Consider the following 9,670-nt stretch of genomic DNA (forward strand, 5'->3'; position numbering starts at 1 on the left):
CAGCTGTGACAAGCACAAGACGCTTTAACAGATGCCGGACCTCACTCAGGTCAAACACAGAACTGACAGTGGCTACGTTTACATGCAACCAAATAATCCATTAGCAATCAGATTGACGGTTCAATCGAACTGAAAAGCCTTCATGTTAACACATTCATCGATCCGATTGAGCTCGATCCGAATGAGATTTCGGCGGTTTTCCTCTTCTAATCCGATCGAGAGAACATGTAAACGCTTGATCGGTTTGAAAACCGAAACTGAAAGGACTGCGCATGTGCAATGATGTAGAGATAGCGTAATGACGCGTGGAACGAGCTGTTGTTCCTGTTGAATAAAGTGTTGTATAAATGAGTGTCCGGTCATTATATAAATCTCCTTTCACTGCGTGTGTGTGTGAAGTGGAGCAGGACAACGGCCCACCAGTCCTCGTTTCAGACTCTCATCCACAGACGACTGGTTTTGGGAATTTTTACTGCGTGATAAATATAAGCAGCGGCACAACGGTTCATATGCTCATTGTCTACAAATTATGACCAGAAATGGATCAATATTAAGTCTGCCGTTTAAAACAAATAAAGAACGAATGAAGGAGAATAATTGTTATGTGCAAACAGCGGAAACTGTATATTTGTGCAGTGTGCGCATGTCAAATAATCTGTTCCGATTTGAAGCTTGAGACATATAAACACACACATCAACCCGATCACGTTTAGCGTTCATGTAAACACTACATTCTCTCTATTCCCTAAGGCCACAACCTAGAGCTCAAAGCCCAATGCAAGGAAGAAGCCTTCCCCGCGCGCGGACAGAGTAGGTCTGGCAATCCCAGGCTCCCTGAAAGGCATTAGCTTTGAGGGAATACTGGCAAAGAGAAACACAAGTTCTCCTCGCCTGTCACTACTATAGTAGTGGGATCTGGTTCGACCCCTGAGGACCCCAGGGGAGCTGAAAAGGCATGCTCAACCGTCAGCATCTCTGAGCAAATATAAAATACAGGGCCCGAGACGGGTCTAATCAAAGACGGTTTACCAAGGCGGCCGAACACTTCGGGCCTGTTTACACCTGGCCACTTCAGGCGTTTCTCAGATCTGATTGCTGTCCGATCGTGAAGAGACCAGGTGTAAATGCCCTCCAAAACGCATTCGAGACGGATTTAAATGGGATCGCTCAAACCACATCAGGAGTGAGACCCTTTCCAGACGAAACTGGACAAGTGTAAATGCATCTGGTTGTTGAAACCACATATGTAAATTTTACTCCTCCCAAAAATGCTAAAAAATAAACGCGTGAGAGCGTGTTATATAGGCTATATGACATATTATAGCCAGACATCACGGCGCTACCGCAACACGCATCGCCGTAGATTAATCTGTGCATCTCTTCATCAAGCCAACGCGCAAACATAACAGAAAGTCGTGGACGCTCAAAACACAATCATCTTCATTAAAAGTAGTGAGACTAAATGGTCTTCCAGTGCTGTTGCGCTCTCTCCTATTGCGGTCTATGATCTTGAAATGAGCTGATAAATAAAATGCAGCTCATAACTGTTGCTTTTGCTGATGTAAATTTGAGCACGGGAATTGAAGATCAGATTTATATCCGTGTTATGTGGGCAAGTGTAAATTGAACCATTTAAACAAATCAGATAGCAATCCGATCAGTAAAACCCCATGAAATGTCCAGGTGTAAACAGGCCCTTCATGGTCCAGCTGGAGCTCAGACGAGCGACGGCCTCAGTGTCTTCGGACGCAGTGTGTGTTCCCATTCGAAAGGGAAATGTAAATGTTTTGGTAACGCTTCCTTTTACAGTACAGTACTTGCGTGTACTTACAGTGTACTTACCTAGAAAGTACTGGCTAATATAAGGTAAGTACATGGGTTAGGGGTAGGGTTAGTACCTAGTACATAGTAAGTACATAGTAAGTACATGGGTAACAGGACTTTAAAAGGAAGATTGTTGGAAGTTATTTCTTCACTGAAAGATGTGTTAATGTGTGCTTTGGCTGCCACTAATAAATCAATAAAAAAAAAAATGTGCATTTTATTTATTAATCTTTTCATGCTGCATTTTGTCATACTGCATTTTCTGCACATATACACATTATTTTTGAACGCAATTACTGTCTATTCAATATTTTGCAATAAAGAGGCACATTTAAAGATTTAGTTCACCTCAAAATGAAAATTTCCTGATGTTTTACTCACCCCAATGCCATCCAAGATCGCTGCGACGCGCCCGGCATTACGTCATCACGTTGGAAAGGTCACGCTGGACGTAGGCGTAAGTACCGCCCCATTGTTTTAAACATCCAGGATACGCACACGAAAGGACCATTTTAAACAATACACTGACACAAAGACAAATGTCATTCAACATACAATCAAATTTGAACGATCCTCCTTCTCCACGCTTGTAAACAATGGGGCGGTACTTACGCCTACGTCCAGCATGACCTTTCCAACGTGATTACGTAATGCCTGGCGCGTCGCGTTTTTTTTTTTTTTTTAAATGAGCGATGTAAACATGTAAACATGCATTGTCTGTTCACAATACAGTATGCCTGGCTATATGTGGCCAAGAAACTCCTGAGGCTCTGAGAGGAGAAAACATTAGTAGCGTAATCTACATCCTACGTTTGAAATGCTTTGATTGAAACATGATTTGCATGTGTGCATTTAGCAGAATGGAGAAATCAGTTAACAGTCGTGTGTCTTTCATTGGCACATATTGCGTTCATTCTTTTAGGTTGGTGTGAGTTTAGAGAATGACTTTTGTTTTATTTTCAATGGAGAAATTGTATAATACACAACTCACTTTAGCCTTTCATAAGTTCTCAGCAGCTTTGTTACAAAATCAAATCAATCCAGTTTGTAACAAAAAAAGAGAGATGTTATTACTAATAAAGGCACATTATGTAAGATTTTTGGATTAAAATATCCAAAAACCACTAGAACAATGTTATATATTTTGTTGACTTGTGTACTTTACCCCAAATGTTTACAAGAATGTTTAAATCCATTGAAATAGGCATTTTTAACCAGAATACGGACCGTGTTTGTGCGTCGCTTATCAATGACATCGTACCCACGGTTTCCGGATTTATGTTGTAGAAACCATGGAAACACCAAAGACGGTTTCATATATTATGTTTTATTAGACAGGTGAGCAGCTGTTTGGATGCATTCATCGACAGAAAACTAATCATTCTTATATAGCTCGACACAGTTAGTCTTTTTGTTTAACTCTCGTTTTCTTGATTTACCGCGAGTACCATGTTTTACTATACCTAATATCGTTATATCTCACAGCAGTGTGTAACAAGTGTCGCATAGTAGCGAGAGTAGCATTATTACAACTTTCAACACACTCAAATGTATCTAAACCAGTGATGCGCGGATCGGGCGGGTCAAGTAATAAAAATAACATTCTGATTAATTTCGGGTGGGTCGCGGTATGGATATGATAAATCATTATTAACGAAAATATTAACTACATTCTCTAAAATATGAGCATGTCTACAAAAAATTTTTTCCCGGCCAGACAGACAGGCACTCATTTTGCACTCTTTTTAAGATCTAGCCTATACGCGGGGTCCGCTTTTTTAAGGAGAAATGGAGCAGGTCCGAGAGTGAAGTAAAAAAGAAGAATTAAAAACAAAACGAAAGGAATAAAAGACAGAAAAGTACCGTGTGGGAGCGTTTTACACTTGAAAAAATGCAGGGTTGTTTTAACCCAAATGTGGGTCAAATATGGATGAACCCTAGCCTGGGAAAACCCAGACCACTTCCGGCAAATTTAGATTTGCTCTGAAAGTTACTCTGGCAAGTTAGTCATTCAAGCTCATTTCCAATCCGCCGAAATCGCGGCACCAATCAGAAACGTTGGGGCGGGCTTTACACGATGACGACAGCGCTGGGATTTTGAAGCAGATTTTGTAGCCTACATTACAAAGATGGATGCCGCCGTCGAACATCACTCGTTCCAATCAGCTATCGCGTCTGTTTTAAGCGATTTGAACGTTTCCTTTTAGTTAAAAACCGAGCAAAGAACAACACTCGGAGATGTTTCTCTGCATACGTCATCTCCTTCATCGCTCTGATTGGGTTTAGGTCTATCCGTGACGTCCGTTGGTGACGCCCCTCTGGAAATGATTTGTCTATGACGCTTTGCCAGTTACAACTGAGAATGGTCTGGTTTTAACCAGGCTAGATAAACCTAGTCATTGGGTTCAATTTTTAAATTAAATTTTTAACCCAACAATTGCGTTTGTTCATATTTGACCCAAATTTGGGTTAAAACAACCCAGCATTTTTTAGAGTGCAGCGAAGTGGTTAAAAGCAGCGCTCATTCATCAGTGTATAATGTTACCATTAGAGATGCGCGCATCAACCATCGCAGAGTCCACTCGAAGGTGACGATCATCCATTTATCATCACGCGTGACAACACAAGAATAATTGTAATTTGACCATCGGGTGTGGATACTTAAACCTGAGAAAAGTATTGGTGCGATGGATGATTGGTTTTGGCTGTGGATTCGGGTGATGTTGGAGCTCACCCGCGCATCTCTAACCTAAACTGTAGACCGGAAGAGTCTGAGGCATAATAAAAGCTCCACTGCTCTTGAGCCGAAACCACGGCGTCATCGAGCTGTACTCTTGTGCTGAATAAGCGACCTCTAGCGGCAACAAATTACAGCGTGCCTTTAATGCATAGGTGGATCAAGTACAACTTTGAAGTCCCCGTGAACCGGAAGTTGCAAACGACTTTTCTCCAGTGTTGTGACGTATTTCCGAGAGAAACGGAATACTAAATGAGGAAAAATAGTGGGCGTGGCTTTTTTCCAACTAGCACCTGATTGGATCTAGAAAAGTAGGTGTTTTCATTCCGCCTGTCTACTGTCAGTTGGAGGGGCGTGGTTACGGATGTTAAGCAGACGCCCAAACCGTCAAACCTACATCATCAGGGAAGGTCCTCCAATGCAGAGGGGAGGGGAAATTTCAGATTTTGATTAAAGATTACGAAGTCAAAAAAAAATTTTGTGTGGATTGACTTACATGGATGAATTGTTCACCACAAAACGATCAATTTAGGGAAACAAAAAGTAAGTATGGTCAATTTTGAATTCATGGGGACTTTAAACACGTTTTTTTTGTTGTTGTTGTATAAACTTAACTGTATTAATGTAAACTCCCCAACAAAACTGCCTTAAATTATTTTTATTTTTATGAATTCTCTCTTCAAAACTATCATTTAATACTGTCATATTTTTAAATGAGTCCTGACTGACTTTCAAGCCTATACAGAACAGGCACTGAAGTCTCATCCAGTCTATAAACCTGATTTCACTCGGGAGCAACATCTTCAAACTGTGCTGTGCCGATGAACCAAACGCTTGAGGATGAAACGCCCAGGCTAAAGAGGAACAATGGCTCAACAACTCCGGCCAGAAACACGAGGTCTGGCCGTAAAGATGAACCCTACATCCCATGACACAAAATGCACAGAAAGTGTGTGAATTTATCAAACATGGTGCCTTTCTATCAAAATGTCCACTTATTTTCTTCATGTAGGTAACAACATTGTATGCAAATGTTTCTCTCAATCTAAACTTGACATAAATGCATGTCAGTATCATAAATGCCATGTAATGCCTTTAGTCTTTTTGTTTGTTTGTGTGTGTGAAGACATTTTAGCCGGTTTCCTCAAGCCGTCCTGTTGTCCAGTTCTACGTGTGCACAAGATACAGGCCAATTTAGTATTATGGGCCACAACCATAAAAATGCATCAGCCTATATCTGCCCAATGATAAGGAAACAGATATGCATATAAACAAGTGATTTGGAAGCATTGAAGGATTTATAAGCAAGACACATTTTATTATTACAGTTATTAGAGGGGGGAACACACATTTTGTTTATTACACCAAATTGTGGCCAATTCACAATGTATTTAATACACAGACTCATTCACCTTTTTATTGTTTAGTCAAGTTATTATTTGTTGAAATTTGATTGGCTGCTGGTGGCTTTTTTGTTGATATCTTCCAACTGGTTTTTCATGGCTTGGTTGACACTTGCCCTAAAGAAGATAGATATACATCGCTATACATCTTCCACTCATTCCTTTACTGTACTGGTAATCACTTATTTTGTGACGTTATGCTATATTGTATATGCTCCTTCTGCAATCCTTAGTTGGACTAGCACTTCAATGGACAATCGTTCTTGGGTAGATCTGGATTTAAAGGGACAAACTGGGATGGTTGGGTGGGTTGGGGGGGGGGGGTATTTTTCATATTGATTAATATCGGTTTAACACAGCCATAATATGTTTGTGTACATTTGGTCCAATATGTGCTGTAGAAAATGCTACATGGTTTAACAGAAATTCAATAAAAAGAGAAAAACTTTCTTTGAACATCTGTCGCGGACAGTGTCAGGGTTTTAACTGTAGTGCCATCCATGGGCAGAATTAGACAAAATTTGGCATGCATCCTCAGAATGTCCTGCTGTACATGTGTATGAAGTTTCATTAAGATCGGACAATGCGTCAAACAAATATAAGATAATTAAATAGGTGACGCCACTGTCACCTGCCCGAATTTACTTCACTATATTACTATTAAATCCTAATCTAGTCATGACAAACTATAGATCGTTGGAAAGGTCTAAGTCTGCTAAATAGATATTTGACTGCTGTTTTTTGCTACAAATTATGTAAGAAGAGTAACCGATGAATTTTTGACAAGAGTGCGCCTCAAAAAAATCTGCATCATAACAGGAGTTCTGACCTTTGTCACAAAAAGTTGACGCACACACCTTTAATAATTGAAACTTTGGGTTTTCATGCTAAAAGTTCATAATAAAACATATAATCTAGTATTTTTCAATAAAAAATTATAATATAATATTATCCTCTAAAAATTATAATATATATATATATTATCCTCTAAAATATAATATATTTTTATCGCCTTTTTATTACATCACATATTTTAGTAGTTATCATAAATTAGGTATCATTTGAAAGCTTACAAACTCAGAATTCATCCTGTGAAAACCATTTTATAATTGAACGTTGCGTTACCATAGAAACGGTACTCTAAATTATTTTATCAGGCTCCTCCCCTTTTGGGCATCATTATATTTCATAATTTATGATCAAAACCTTTTCTAATCTTGACAAAACACATATTGTCAGAAAGGTCTGTGTCTCAAGGTTCCATATTTTGTGACAGAATTGATATTTGGACAGAAATGTATTAATTTGATAAGGCAGAATGTTTACAACTAAATTCAATGGAATTCAATGTCACCCGGTGGCTATTTTTGGTACTACGCCTAAACAAAATCTCATGGGAACTTCAATTTTTGTGATATCAACTTCAAATTTGGAACATAACTTGGTTAGATATATGGCTTTGATTTTATAGTAATTTTAGAGTAGAAAATATTTTGTAAAATATATATTTTATATAAAATAAAAGATATATAGTACAGTATATTTGATTTACTGTAAATTTAAACTTCCATAACTTTTTCATACTTTCATTTTTTGAAGTGTTTTCACTTCAGCAATAATCTGCTGAGTGTTTTCTTTAAAACAAGACCAAACTTGGGTATATATTCCAAAGCATTCTTGAATTACAACCATTTAAGTTTGAATAGTGCATTTTAACCCCCATTCTCAAAAAGGGGGGTGACAGCTAAAGGGTTAAATCTCCGCATTGATCTTTGAAAAAACTTGAAAATTATTTTGATAACATTACATAGTTTGAGAATTCTGAACAAAAAGCAAATATTTTAATAATTATTCATATTTTATGCATTATACAGCCACCTAGTGTCGAACACATCCCAGCTAATTTGAGATCTCTACGACTTGGCTGTTTTCAGACGTAGCCCAGACTTTTTTTAGGGCAATAGTAAAATAATTAGCAAAACTGTACAAAAATACCTAATTGGAGATTCCTGGAGTGGATTGCCATTTGTATTAGGGCTGCACAATATATCGAAATATCGCACATGTATATATGCATATCGCAACGGTTTGCAATAACGGGTCATGAACTGAAGACTCGCTGCTCTCGGCTGAATAACTTCTGTAGCTTTAATAAGAATCAGGATATATTTAAATCATACAGTGAAAACTAAGCAGTGTTTTATTGTTACATTTTGATTATTCAGTTTCTGTTGTTAAATAACCCTAATGTAGGATAACCTGAACCCTGATGTTAAATAACTCTTCTTATGCGAGAGTAAAACACGGATGTTCACTTCAAGAGCTGGAGGGATGTTTTCTGGTCACAAAAAGAATGAGAAACACGTATGTAGGTACATAATTGTAAATATATTTTAAAGATAATTTAAGTTTATTACACACTTAAAGCATTATCGTATCGCACTTTTCTTCAATATCGTCCAGCCCTAATTTGAATGTCATACAAAAAAAATGTATAATTAGTTTTACTCTAAGCTTTACTCTACATGACCAAACACTTACACACAAACTACACGAAACCGCATGAAAATTTCTTTCCAGACAACAAGATGACGACAGTGAACAGGTTTTAAGATAGAATTCAAAACCTTTATTACAAAAATAAGTTACACTCACCTCATTTTACAGTATAAAACAATTTATTTGCTGGAATGCAAAAACATTGTTGGCCACCAACAATAGTTTAAAACTGCTCACATCTTTTCAAAAGGTTGCAATGTTACAGCTTTATCGAGAGGGAGTTAACTGTGTACAAAACCGGTTGAATGGTTCGGTCACCTGCTTGCTATATATGGAATATAAACTGAAGCTGCAGTGTCCCTTTTCCTTCAGAAACAAGTTCATCATCTCATGCCTGTGATCGCAGCCACTGAAAATATTGATCGCTTTGACAATAGTCATGATTGATTATAAAACCTACATAATTCATTCGCGAGAACTGCCCGGGAAAAAAAAAAGGACACTGCAGGGCTTAGCAAATGCAGCGGGTGCATTTGTGATGTTTAAGCCAATACAAAAGTAACATTTTATTCCAAACTATCATACAATCATACACCCAGTAACTACATAATCTGAAGAAGCAAGGCAGCTAATTCAGTTGAAAGGAGGATAAAAGCAGGGCTTGTTCCAGCTCATCATATGAGATTCATTTGCATGCCCAGTTTTACTGTTCGCAATGTCAGAGCAGCAGCGGATTGACTATATTACATTAAGAATATCTTCTGAGCTGCTGCTCTTGTGCATATTTCATACGAAACAAGCCCTGCTCCTACGCTTTTTTTGTTTTTAAGTGTCCCTATTTACAGTACAGGCAGGGTAGTTGAATCCTCTCTACTGAGGTAGTTAACCGACCCTTAAAAAGACAAGTTCTGAAAAGAACCACGTTCCTGGAATGCCTGACTTGTCCATGTGAGGTGGTTACACCAAAAAAAAAACCCACGCCACCGCAGATGTTCTCTACCAGAATCCAAACGTTTTAGGTTAACATGGACACTCCCACAAAGAAAATTGTAGTTAGCACAAAAATATACATCAGCATCAAGCTCCTTTGAGCCACTTCAAACGCAGGAGTAGAAAAGAAAAAGTGCAAAACACATCTGACGTATTGGTATCCTTGAGAGTCTGAACTTCAGTCCCAAAATGTGGCATGCTTAGGCGTCGACTATAT

The sequence above is a fragment of the Rhinichthys klamathensis genome, unplaced genomic scaffold (assembly GCF_029890125.1).
Source record: "Rhinichthys klamathensis goyatoka isolate OS25496 unplaced genomic scaffold, OSU_Roscu_1.1 h1tg000682l_1, whole genome shotgun sequence".
In the NCBI taxonomy this organism is placed as follows: Eukaryota; Metazoa; Chordata; class Actinopteri; order Cypriniformes; family Leuciscidae; genus Rhinichthys; species Rhinichthys klamathensis.